Genomic DNA, 14,301 nt, shown 5'->3' with positions numbered 1-14,301 from the left:
CCCCCTGTCGCCGATCCATCGTGCAATGTGAACACAGCAGCAACTGAATGCTACCCCAGATAGTCACGCAGTGTGAAAACAACGGCGATCCGACGAGTTTGAAAATCGTGCAGTGTGAACTCGGCAATACACGCGCGTTTTTAAATCACAAAATGACCAACCTGTTTGGTCCGCGTCTTACGCTCTGCTCGCGTTCAACCTATCGCAGCGCGCGACACTGGAAAGTAGGCAGAGCGTTTTCACTCGCACATTATTCTTCTCGCAGGAAGAGCCGCGGCTTTCAAGCGAGGAGGGGGGGGGGGGTTCTTTCTTACAGAAAAGAGCGAGAAAGACAACACTGTGTCCCAACACTGACCCGTTACAAACACTCCTCACCACCATAAATATTGATAAGTGACAGCCATATCATTAATATCGGTGTGCCAGGAGTGTAAAACGACTCCAAAACACTTGAAGCGGCACTTGACTCTCATCCGCTAACCGCCGCTGCTCAGTTACAACATCTCAAAACACAAAATCTCTGATGTTGTAGTGAAGGATTTCAGGTAAGTTCCGCCTTTGACCGTCTTCTCGGGTGTACGGAAGATGATCTGATTAGCTTATGGCTGTTGTAATTAGCACCGTGTGTTAATCACAGCCGCTGTGAGCTGCCGTTGAGGAGGTGTTATGCTTTATTAATACAAGAGACATTAGCTAGCAGGCTAGCATCATCATCCTCATTATCAGTGTGTGTATGCCAACGATCATATTGTTTGACAAAGCTACATCTCTCTTTTATTCATGTGATGATATAAACATAACACCGCGACATTAAGTCATCGGAAGGACAGTAGACCCGGTCAGAAGGGTTATTGGAGAGTTTGGATAGGACTGAACTTGATAGTCTGGCTCGTGTTTTATTATTTCTTGCACCCGAGTAACGAGCGCTTTGTTGGCAACTTACCCTAATTATGTTGATCTGCTAAGACAGTGTCATTGCAAGCTTGTGAGGTTTCCCAGAAGAATCAGTCTAGCCTGTCGTGGGATTTCTAAATCAAGCCTGCTTACTTGACCACATAGTTTTATTGTCAAATGTGTCCTGAGAGGTCAGGTGACAGTATTTACACACCATGTTTGTTTAGTGTCTGGCTTGTCAGATATGTGCTTTGGAAGATCAATCCACTGTTTTTATAGTGGTTGGTTGTCATGAAGGTTCAGATGGGCATTTGTATGTGTAGTTTGTTGCTCGAACTGGCTATCGAAACAGCTTTCAAAATGATACTAATTTGTTCGAAAAGAGATGAATAGATGAAAACACAAATGAAGTAGACTGACCGTGAAGATGTAAACAGGTGGTTGACACTGATTGCATTTCTATTATGTGTTGTCACTGTTACTTTGTATGTTTGCAAAAACAATGTGTAGATGATTTGTTAGATACTAGCTTAAGGGAATAATCCAAAAATGAAATTTCGCTGAAAATGTACTCACCCTGGGGCCATCCGAGATGTAGATAAGTTTGTTTATTTATTGGAACAGCTTTGGAGAAATTTAGCCTTACATCACTTGCTCACCAGTGAAACCTCTGCAGTGAATGGGTGCCGTCAGAATGAGAGTTCAAACAGCTGATAAAAACATCACAATAATCAATAAGTAGCCTAATTCACATGACTCCAGTCCATCATTAAAAAGTGAAAAGCTGCACATTTGTAAGAAACAAATCCATCATTAAGATGTTTTTAACAACAGAGAATGCATTTTTTCCTTTGGATGTAGTGTTGTTATGCGTTATGGACTGATATTTTAGCCAGAAGCAACGGCGACTTACAAATGAGGACAATAGAAGCAATCAAAACAACAAAAGAGCAATAATATGCAAGTGCTATATTAGTATATTATTATAGTGTTATATTTCAATTTCACAAAGAAATGTGCAGCATTTTGTCCAAGCAATAATAAAAGGACACATTTAATTTATAATTTGTCTTAAATCTAATTTTGTAAAAGAAATAAAAAGAATAATCGTGAATCGAATCAAAGCGTGAAATCAAAATTGTGAATCAAATCGTGAGTTGAGTGAATCGTTACATCCCTAGTATTAATAGATGCAACTGGTTTTCGTTAGGATAGTTTCCACCATCTAATTCGATTTAGGTGAAGTGTGGCACAGTTATAAATATTTGTCATTCTAGGATGTAGAACTAGAGCCGGCTAGTCACACTTAATTGGAAATATACCGAATAAGATCATAATCGTGGCATTGTTTTCTTGTCCATTCAGCATACAGTAAACACAGGCTGAATTGTACAGCCACCTGCCACTGTGTTGCACTAAGACCAAATGGCACTCTTCACAGCTTGTGATTGGAGGAGGCAGAAGTGTGTTTTTGTGGTCATTTTTCTCCAATGCGTTAGATAATCCCTCATACACTACTCAGCCAAGCTGTTCTGTTTTGCTAAAATGATTTAATGTGTAAAACTGTTATTTCATGTTTCTTGACTTGTTAGTATACATGGCTTTTTTCTGATTGTCAGGGCTCAATAAGGAATGGCCCACTGGACCAAGGCCAGTGTGAGAAGGTTTCAGGCCAGTTTACAGAACAGTCACTTGCCCTTTTGGACCAGTGCTGTGTTGCAAATGAATTTACATCCTCTGAGCTCGTACAACCATTTTTAAGCTTGGCAAACTCAAATTTTCTGTAGTGCAAAATCTATTATTATTATTGTTATTAATACTTCTATTTTATGTAATAAATAAAGTTAACATTTTTAACATCTATTAAAATATATAAAATTCTTCTTCTTCTTATTATTATTATTAAAATGCCTATATTATATATGATATTTTTAATGTATTATTTCATGTATATACAAAAATACATAGCTGAAAATGAAAGTTGGAGATTCATTTGTTGTGTGGCCAGTGAAAATCAGAACTTCTCGTCTGACTGGGCCTTGGTTCTCATCTGAACTGTTGTTTGTATACTATGTGATTTTGCTCTACAGATGCAATTGAGCCGTAATTGCCAATTTAATTATTTTACAGACTTGCGACATTAAGTGACATTCTCCTCACAAATAGACTTATCTTAAGCGCAATGGCTTAGCTTTATGGTTGCTCCTTAACAATGATTTTCAGCACCATCTGCCTCGGGTTATGTGCTTATCTAGCAGGCTGAAAGAAAGTAAAAAACAATCAAACAGGCTGGGATTATCACATGAGCATTTGGTCGTGCACAGACCTCAAAGCTGATGTCACCCATTTAACAAAACACTTAGACCCACATGATGCCTATTAATGAAGAATCTATAACACTGACATGACCACAGGTTCTTGTTTGTTGCTGCTGTATTTGTGCACATAGTTGTCAGAGACTTCAAATCAACCAGAATAACTCTCAATTTGCTATTCTCAGATGATCTTGTTATTTCAGCGTCATGCTACAAAAAGAGTGTGTGGGAGACTTATCAGTGTAGGAGAAAGCTATTAGTAATCATTCTCTGCTGGCCAAAGGGCATGAGAGTACTCTCAAGGGTATCACAGAGCAGCTATGTAAACTGTTGAACAAAATCAGTGTCACACTGACTCACAGCTGTGCTCATTTTTCACCCCTAAAGGCGAGGGCCTATTGTATTTGCTGTACGTATAGGCCTGGCTCAGCTTTTGAAAACAGGTTAAAGCACAGCACATCCTTCTCGACGCAAAAAAGCAGCACTTAATTCAGCCACATCCCACCTTTTGAATCTTGTTTCCCGAACACAGTGCCTGACGTTTTCATATTTGAAGAAGATTCATGACTGTGTTGACTGAGTCGCTCTTGCATTTTAACAGCAGAAAGGGGTTTTGTGGATAAATAGCTTGACAGTCACATCGCTGGACTCTTTCACACCATGGACGATAACTATAACTACATAGTTTTAAAGGAATAGTTCACCCAAAAATGAAAATTTACTGAACATGTACTCACCCTCAGGCCATCCAAAATGTAGTTGAGTTTGTTTCTTCACCGCAACAGATTTGGAGAATTAATCACTTGCAATGAATCCTCTGCAGTGAGTGGGTGCCATTAGAATGAGAGTCCAAACAGCTGATAAAAACATCACAATAATCCACAAGTTATCCATGTGACTCCAGTCCACCAATTATTGTCTTGTGAAGTAAAAAGCTGTCTTTGTAAAGAAGCAAGTCCATCGTTAAGAGATTGTTAACTTCCTCTATCAATAATATTGTTTTCTCCAGTGAGAAATTCATCTGGTCTGAATCAGGAGAGAAATATGCACAGATCAAACACTGTTTACAAGAGAAAAGAGTCCAAAACAGTTCTAAAGAAATATGTTGGTGGAATTTAATGTGAGAGGATGGACTCTTTTTTTTTTTTACTGGAGGAAGCGTTATTATGGACTGTTGTTTTGGCTTTGTTTAGATTACTTATCAGATTATTTATCAATTATCAGTCATTTGAACTCTCATTCTGACGGCACCCATTCACTGCAGAAGATCCATTACTGAGCAAGTGATGTAATGCTAAGTTTCTCCAAATCTGTTCCAGTGAAGAAACAAACTCATCTACACCTTGTATGGCCTGAAGGTGAGTAAATTTGCATCAGATGTTCATATTTGGTTAACTATTCCTTTAAAGAACTCAAGAATTTACAGCAGCAGTTGACATAACTGCAGCACACGCTTGTAAGAAACAGAACGTTAAGGTTCGTTGGTGTGAAGGTAATATAATAATCATTATAGTTATCTTATATAGTTATGTTCTTGATGTGAATGTGCCTTAATTCTCTTTTATTAGTACAGTTTATTGCTGAACATCACTGGCGACATGAGAGGTAGCCTGCTGCGTACACTTGTGCCTCGCTGTATTATCCATATCAGTCAAGCTGTCTCGCACAATCCTAGATTCACGTACTCTTTTAGGATAGAGGCAGCAATCGGGGAACCGGTGACAACAGAAGTAATCTGGTTAGTGTTTTTGGCATGACGTGAATCCATCTTTTGAGCAAGAGTGTGCTCAGAATCCACCCAAGAGGGCAATTTGGGGCAGCTGCTGCCAGGGCCAGTGTGAAGCAATCATGGGGAGAGCAGTAAATAATGGGTTGTAAATGGAAGACATTTCCTATGAATTGTCAGTCAGGCGACTGGAGGGGAGATCCCATGTGGATGCTGGTGTGCTCTCGCTGCCTCGCTTCTCCGAGCTGATTTGTCAATATTTAGGCAGGGAGAGGCAGCATTTACATAATGCTCCATCACATTGACACACTGTTCCCTTTGATCCGGGCCTTGATTCGTGTCATAGTTGACTGCCCCGGTGTGTGGCTTAGCACAGACTTGGAAATGTGTTATAGTGCCGCGACATTTGGTGCTAGGAGAAAGGGAGGCGAATAAGGTAGATTTTTCTCCCAGGGACCTATTCTTTCAATTAAGCGAAGCCACGAAAGTAGTCTCAGCCTTTTTGTTTACTCAAAAGCTTCGAAAGGTGCATTCTCAGTACAGCAAGTATCTAAATCACTTAAGGCCCATTCACGCCAAGTATGATTACAATAAAGCTATTGTTTTAAAAATCATTCTAAATTTAAAAGAATAGCAGAGTTCATGTAATATAACGATATAGCACTGAGGAACGATATCATAGGATTCACTTAAAAAAAAAAATTTTTCCAGGTGGTGAATGATGAAAATAACCAACAGCCAATAAGAATCCTGATCTAAAGAGCTTAAGCATATAAAGTGGCAGATGACAAAACTGCAGTTTATGCTTATAATAAACAGATTGATATCATACATTGGTGTAGACGTTATTGTTATAGTTATCATTCTTGGTGTAAATGGAGGTGAATGAGCCTGTGAAATCAATATGTTAATGATTTCAGCATGGAAAAAAATCACATGCTGTCTTTTTTGTGTAAAGTTGTACTTTGCAACTTTGTCATAAACACTAAATCCTTGGAATGACTGTAAAAACTATAATTTAAACAGCTTTGCAGCTCAAAGTTTTAACAGAAGATTTAATGCAAGCTTCTATAAATGTATAAGCTTCAGATTTCTGCTTTTAAATCCATTCCCTTTCATTTTGTCTCCATTTTCCCCCCCGATTTTTTGATGAGGAACGAGTTGAAATTATTTATTGTGGTGATCAACATTATGCCACAAATGCTTTCAACTGGCATTAACTGAACCCGGATCATTACTTTAGGGCATTGAGGTGAAAGTTAGTTTCTAGATTATCTCGTCACTGGTCTAAAGAGGTGTCGTCTGGTTAATTTACCTCTTACCTTGCTGGTCATTAATCGTGCCTCTTCTTTATAGTGTGTAACTGATGGCTGCCATCTCTATAGCCAAGTAGGTCATTCTTTATGCGTCTGTTGTTCAACTGTAAGGTCTGCTTTGATTTGCAAAGACAGCGTGACTGCAAATCACCCTTGTTTGTTGGAAATCCATGATTTCTGATTGAAAGATCTGATGCCCCTGGACAATGCTGTCATGCTCCTTCCGAAGAGCTCTTGATGGGCCATTCAAATTCTGTGTACTCATTAAATTTAACAGTCTGACAACACACACTGACAGCACGCATAACAATCCAGCTCTTTCATTCTTCTCAAAAGATGTTTTCTGCTGTGTGTGTATGTGTGAAGCACAAATGCCAAAAGCGCTGTCATGCTCCTTCCGAAGAGCTCTTGATGGGCCATTCAAATTCTGTGTACTCATTAAATTTAACAGTCTAACAACACACACTGACAGCACGCATAACAATCCAGCTCTTTCATTCTTCTCAAAAGATGTTTTCTGGTGTGTGTGTGTGTGTGTGTGTGTGTGTGTGTGTGTGTATGTATGTGTGTGTAGCACAAATGCCAAAAGCGGGTAATTGGCTGGCTGCAGCAGTGCTTTCTGCATCTGTTGTTTTAAGATATTAGGCTGACGCTCAGGGCAGCCTGGCAGAAATGAGACAGGCCTCCTTTCTTCCTCCCTGACACCGAGAGGCTCTGTGTGTCTTGAGCAGGGCTGATTTCCTTGTGTTTCTTGACAGTTTTGGAGAGAGTCATGCATATGTATTGAACATCATTTTTCTTGTAGCGTCTAAGAAGAGAGAAAAACAAGCAGTAAGATATTCTGAGGTTGTGCTGCAAACTGTGTAGCTTCAGATACTTTTTTTGTAGCCTAATCATTTCTGCAAATGTAATAGATATTTGATCATTGCACAGTCAGTGAGTGGAGATGTTATCATGTATCTTTATTACATGGCTCTCTGGAATACTTAGGAGTTTCTGTTAAAGCCATACAGTGGAAACAGATTGGAAGAACTACTAGGAAATGCAAAGACAGCTGGATAAGAGACAATGTAACAAAAATAAGGGAGAAAGCAATGTGTTAATTTAATAATTCAAATGGAAGGGATAGTTCACCCTAGGGCTGCACGATAAATCGCATGCGATATTTAATGCGCATCTGGTCAGAAAGCCGGTTCTGTAATCAGCGGTAAATCTCCATCACCTGCGGGCTTTCACATTGAGCAGCATTAACTACACAGAGCCGTTGTTCACTGACGAGCTGCGCAAAACCACGTTCATATTCGCGCGATTTTTTGCGCAGCTCGTCGGTGAACAACGGCTCTGTGTAGTAAATGCTGCTCCATGTGAAAGCATGCAGGTGATGGAGATTACAGAACCGGCTTTCTGACAAGATGTGCATTAAATATCACATGCGATTTATCGTGCAGCCCTAGTTCACCCAACAATGAAAATTCTGTGATGAATTACTCACCCTCATGCCATTCCAAACCCATAACACCTTTGTTCATCATCTGAACACAAATTAAGATGATGAAACCCGAGAGCTTTCTGACCCTCCGTAGACCACAAGGGTCCTGCCACGGTCAATTTTCATTTTTGGGGGAACTATCCCTTTAATGTGCATTACCTCAAATGTCCATAAATTCAATTCAATTATTTTAGCAAATGGCTGCAATATAACAAAGAGTGAAAAATTTAAGGGGGTCTGAATACTTTCCGTACCCACTGTAAATTTATACATTTTATTATAAAATGTAATAAATACATTGCAGCAATACCATTTTATTTTATTTTATTTTAACCTATCAATAATAATAATAATAATAAATATTACTACTACTAATAATAATAGTAAATATTGTGATTTGTTTTCCATGGTTTTAAAGATGTTTTAAAGTAATATACAAGTTGGATAATTAAAGATATGTTCTTTATTTGAGTTGGAATTTATTTTATATCCACTATTTATTTATTTATTTCGTAAATAGCCATGCAATAATTGGAATAATATGAATTCACCTCGTCATTATTGTATAATAAACTCCTTCAGGGTGATGCAGCATCCCTCTACTTCATATTGGGGGTCCTGATCTCTCCATCATTTTTTTTTTTTTGTGATAGCGACCATCTGTCTGTTCATTATTCCTTAAATGTATTGATGGATATCAGGCCAGTTCCTTTTAGTATTCACACAGTTATGAAAAGCTTATAGTTTAAGTCAGCAGTTTATAATGGCATAAAAAGGGTCAAGAGTCAAAAGCAGCCAAGCAGTGACATTTGCCTTTGTAATGCCGAGTGTGTTATACCGTGGCTGTATTTCGCCATGTAACTGTGACCAGACACCATCAGGGCTGCTGATGGAACTTCCTGCCAGTGAACAGCTTAACGTAACATTCTGAAGAATTACGGGGCCCTTCTCCAGATTGCTCCAAGATGTCCTCCCAGATCAGACAGAAGTGTGCTATGGGAGTCATCCTGTGGAACTGTGGAAGGGGGGAGAGACATTCATGATTTTAAAGCAAAGCCAAAGCAGATGTTGGGAAATGAAAGTACCAAAGGCTTACTATAGGCTTCCATGATGTATCCCGAGAGCAGGAAGGGGTGCGGGGGGCTATTAACAAACTGGTGTTTTTATTTTAATAGTGAACCACTTGGCTGCCTGTCTGCTGTCAGTAGAGAGGGTGGAAAATAAGATGGCATCTTGTAAAAGAATGGAGCCATGTTGCCTCGTCCCTGCTGACTGAAGAGTCACACTGCTGATTAGGTAAAAGATTGGCTGCTGTAATGACGTGACATGGAGTGAACATTGCACACAAACACGGTCTCTGCATACCGGTGCTTTTATTGCCTCGCTTCTACATCTGCCGAGTAGTACCTGACCTGTAGTGTAGTATAGTACTGATCTTTTGCTAATGCCAGTGTGTTCAGGGTAAAGTTATGGGGAGCGCATATACACACACCCCCACACGGATATAGACAGTCAATGTTTTCCTTGACACTCTGAGTCTGTTTCTAGTCTGGTTTGTCCATTTGTAAGTGCATTAGTGTGAGGAATGAGAGAGGCGGAGAGGAGAGGATGTATTAGCAAAGCCATACAATTTTCAGCGATGCATTAGCACGGGCCGGGAGAGGAGAGCCCAGGCTTCTGCACTGTGTTTGACATGTGCCTTTCAGTAACATCCCATATAAACCTGCTGGCCCATTAACCAATGCTTTTAAATATTGAACCAGCTTGTTTAGCAAGGCAGAAGCATCTGAATCATCTTAACCCTAGAATGGCTTGCTAAATACAAACATTGATTCTTTATAAAACTACTTGTTTTGTCAATGAAAATACATTTTAATGATAATTTAGTTTGTGGTTATTGGTTTTAGATTTCTGAGATGCGGAATAAAAACATTATATCAAGTTAAGAATATAGCAAATAAAGAAGAAAAATTGGATGTTCGATAGTTATCAGCAAAATCAGGGCTCAACATAAGGATTTAGCATTTTTTATGTGTAAAAAAGTTAAGTTTTAAAATAATATAGCTGTAGTGTAACACTGTGATGGTTATAAGTTCAAAAAATTATTTTGCTGGAAAATTAATAAATGTAATGACTTGTTCATATTTTTCAATCCATTGTAACTGATGCCTCCAAGACTATCACAAATCATTCTAGCAGTTTTGACAAAACTTTGTTTGTGTATATAATAATAAAAATAGCTATTATTATTATTATTATTATTATTATTATTATTATTGACACACCGCTCAGAAGTTTGGGGTGAGTAAGAATTTGTTTGAAAGAAATTTGAAAGAAGAATACTTTTATTCTGCAAAAATGCATTAAATTGATCAAAAGTGGCCATTAAAGGTCTGTTATGTTACAATGTTTATGTTACATGTTTATTTATTTTCCAAATAAATGCTGTTCTTTTGAACTTTCTATTTATCAAAGAATCTTGGAAAATAAGTATTACGGTTTCCTCAAAAATATTAGGGCTGCAAAACGATTAGTCGCGATTAATCGATTCAAAATAAAAAAATGCATTAAATTGATCAAAAGTGGCCATTAAAGGTCTGTTATGTTACAATGTTTATGTTACATGTTTATTTATTTTCCAAATAAATGCTGTTCTTTTGAACTTTCTATTTATCAAAGAATCTTGGAAAAGAAGTATTACGGTTTCCTCAAAAATATTAGGGCTGCAAAACGATTAGTCGCGATTAATCGATTCAAAATAAGTTTGTGTTTACATACTATATGTGTGTGTACTGTGTATATTTATTATGTATATATAAATACAAAATAAATACAAATCCTTGAGCAAAAAAGACTGGAGCAATGGCTATTTAAAGTTCAACTTTTTAAATCACAGGAATAAATTATGTTTTTAAATTATATATAAATAGAAAACAGTTTTACATTTTCACAATATTACTGATTTTACTGTATTTTTGATCAAACAAAAGCATAAAAGACTAATGCTGATTTACATCAGCTGAGTTTACAACAAGCTCTCACACTGACCTGAGCTATCTTACCATCCATATTATTGAGCACTGAAAATACTGTCTGCTTGAACCGTTTCCTGTACCTTTTTCAGCACATAGAGAGAGTTGGCGTTTAATGGTGGGTTCACCCTTTGTTTATATTTCCACCCAGACACCTCAAGGTAAAGATAATCAATATTCATCAGTTATGTATGTGGCTGACCTCCTCCTTACACTATTGAGTCAGGCTGTATACACAATCGACTGCTCCCATAGGCAGTAATGGATGAAAACGATATATGTGCAACTGCATGTCCAGCTCATATCAGTCCAGTGCAGATCATCGCTGTAACATTATAGGCCCCTAAGTTTCTTCCTTTCTATTTGCTTTAATGCTTTTCTCAGCCTTCGCTTAATCTTCAAATCAGGAGAGGCCACCATCAGAACCTGAGCCTGGCATTGTTCATGACTCGGTCATAAAGCAGGTCGTATAGTCATTTATTCTGGCACACCAGTGCTGGATTTTTACTGCAGCGCCCGCACAACGCAGAGTCCCGTTTGATGTTTTAATAGGGAATATGTGAGGATCTGAAGGTGTGAATTATGTGTTTGAGAAAGGGAGGGGGTGGTCTACCGTCTTTGTGCTCTCTAATCAGTCCTGACTCATCAGAGAGCGCCGCTAAGACTCTCCTCCGCCCTTCATTTGCCCTTGCACCACGACCACTTCCTCTTCACGGCACGACCGCTTACAGCATATTGGTGTCTGTTAGACAGCGCCTCTTTTTTCCCCTTTCTCTCAGATACTCTTTTTCGCTCTGGTTTGCTGTAGAGTGGTGCATGACAATGGGTTCGTACCTGTAGTTTTCCTCCTTATTACATACTGCTATTGTGGCAAAGACAAGCAGGGGAGAGAGGAATGGCGTAAACAATAAACCGCGGCAGCGCTATCTAATGGATCAATTTGTAATAAATCTGTTGCCTCGAGCTGTTGAGAGATTCAGCCCTGCAAAGGTGACTGCATTTTTCTGTCCTGAGCACGGCGGCTTGGATAAGGTTGACAGATATATCAATGCATTTAATGAACCCACTGGTTCGGGAATGCAGGAAAATGTAGTGAAGGCCAGTAATTCACTTATCAAAACAAGATTTTCTCTCTTTTATCATTGAAGCGTTACCCTGGAGCTCTCGCTCTCTCGTTCTGTGCCAGCCCGTACGTTCTTTTCTTCTCTCTTTGCATCATTTGCATTTAGGGGCTTTGATTGGACTGGGCAGATGAGGCTCTCTTGAAATGGCAAATAAATAAAATTGCAAATGGATTGATTTTAAAATCATCCACCGCTTTGAGCGCCTGTAATGATTTCAGGCGTCGTTCTGTTTTCACAGTGAGCTAGCACTTCTATCTGTTTTTATTATACCGAAAAGCTATAAAATTGATGGTGTCTACTCAAATTTTAGTGCTTGAGATAGTCTGCCTAATATTTCTTCATATAATGGAAGAGTGTAAGTGGCGACAGTGGTTGTTTTGAGAGCGGTGACGGGCTAATTCGACACCCACCTTTTTATTGGATGCTCCAGGGATTTCACACGGCACAAACGTGTCACGGGGCACCGCCTCATGAAAAAAACATTAACGGGAGAAATTAGACGAGAAATGCTTTAAAGTCTAAGCCAACAGAAGTATTGATTTTATTCAAATGTCAGTATTAGCCTCAGTAATAAGTGGAAACGAGACGGGTTAGTTCAGCCAGCACTCGTACATCTTTAGGGTGTGCAAGAGCTTGCAGTGACACTTTTGCTAGTTAGAGGAAAGAAGGCTAGTATATATCCCTACTCTAATACTGTTAGCTTTTTGTTAAATGTTTAAAAAAAAAAATTATAAAAAAAGATTTATAAAACTAACATTGTCTGTGGATGTGGTAGGGAATTGGTGCTGAGTTACTGTGTAGGAAAAAGAGCTGGAATTAATTTTCTGTATGTCAGTGACCATTTGGGACCTGTAGCAATGTAAAATATCTTTGTGGACTGACAGGCTGACACGCTCTTCATATCAGTTTTCCTTCTGTTAAGCTGTGGATTATTATTGCATGAACACCTTGATTGTCTTACGATTTCATCAGTTTTTTCAGCATTTTTGGCTTTACACGGATGTTTCTTTTCCTTGCAAATGTGGCAAGGTGAAGCAAAGCTATTAAGCCAAGTATTTTGTCTGCTTTTGATTTCTAGGGCGTTTAATTTGAGCTTCTGCCAAATCGAACTGTTAAGCGAGTAATTCTCCGTTCAGACAGATGCACACTTTGCTCAGAGGTGTTGCATTCGCACATTACATTGACAGTGTGCATTTTTAGCTTTATTTTTCACAACAAACTCTTAAGGGCCCTCTTATCGTGTTTACGCACCTCCCTTTTGCTTATTGCAGTTATTACAGTATTCCTCTTTACTTGGAGAGCAGCTCTCCTCCTCCATTCATCCTCCAATTTGAAGAACGACGTGCGTGTTCCTGTGGGCTTTTTAAACGCTCCCGTCACATGCTGTCATCAAGGGGAATGCCACCGTACAAACGGCTGCGGGTGAGCGCAGGTGAGTGATGGCTCGTGCTCTCACATGCACTTTCTTGTAATTATTGGAATTGATGTTTTTGCCGAGACGCTCCACATCTGTACGATCTGCAATAAAGAAGGAGGGAGCGCTGAAGCTGCTAGACTGATAATAAAAGGCAATCAACCTTCTACTTCCCGCCTCTCACACACAAGTCAAGTCAAGTCACCTTTATTTATATAGCGCTTTAAATTAGACGACAAAGAATTAACTTGACGGAGCTCAAACTCAAAACACACGGCAGCCTATAGTGAGATGAGTGAGATGAGGTCGAAGCAGCAAAACGAAGCAGCAAAAATCCTAATTAACCGATCGGCCGAAAGCACTCGGCGTGTTTTCAGCTACTTTTTCTTGTTCTCTAATGAAGACACAAACCTAGCACAGACTGCTACTGCACATTCTCTACCATCGACCTTCTAATTGTTTCACATCTCTGATTACCACTATGCTTATGCATATTTAAATAAGTGATCCCGGCCCTGGATGCTCATTGGTCAGCAGTCCAGCCATACGTAATATTGTAACTGCTGAAGCTAAACTTTTTTCATCTCGTGTAACTGCACAGAATCAGAAGAATAATATTCTCATGCTTTTCACAATGTCAGGAACTATTATTTAGCACAGAGGGCTTCAACTTTTCTAGGCCAAGGTTCTCTTGATAGGGAGATTGAACATATTGTTACATATTGTATAAAAATGAGGGTTGCATCATCAGCTTTGTCTACAAAAACATGTGTATAGTATCACTATAGTTATCGGGTTATTACTTATTTTATGATGATCTACATTGCAAAGCCATTCAAATAATCATGTATATGTAGCCATATACTTAACATTTGAATTTGAATTGACAGTGAAATATTTAGCTAAACTGAAGCTTTGGATGTTAAAGGGGTCATATGATGCTTTTTTAAAGATCATTATTTTGTGTATTTGGTGTAACAGAATATGTTGA

General features: G+C 38.8%; 1 protein-coding gene across 1 annotated transcript in view; it reads left to right on the top strand.

The window, feature by feature from the left end:
• The first annotated feature begins 271 nt into the window (after positions 1-271).
• Positions 272-14,301, top strand: part of LOC107703059 (arginine-glutamic acid dipeptide repeats protein-like) — a 177,021-nt gene continuing 162,991 nt past the window's right edge. The window contains exon 1 of the mRNA XM_016505553.1: positions 272-545. The gene's annotated coding sequence lies outside the window, so the exon portion shown is untranslated. The remainder of the gene's footprint in view (positions 546-14,301) is intronic.

The sequence above is a fragment of the Sinocyclocheilus anshuiensis genome, unplaced genomic scaffold (assembly GCF_001515605.1).
Source record: "Sinocyclocheilus anshuiensis isolate Anshui unplaced genomic scaffold, SAMN03320099.WGS_v1.1 scaffold883, whole genome shotgun sequence".
In the NCBI taxonomy this organism is placed as follows: Eukaryota; Metazoa; Chordata; class Actinopteri; order Cypriniformes; family Cyprinidae; genus Sinocyclocheilus; species Sinocyclocheilus anshuiensis.
The sequence above is the reverse complement of the archived record's forward strand: the minus strand, read 5'-3'. Positions and strand labels throughout refer to the sequence as shown.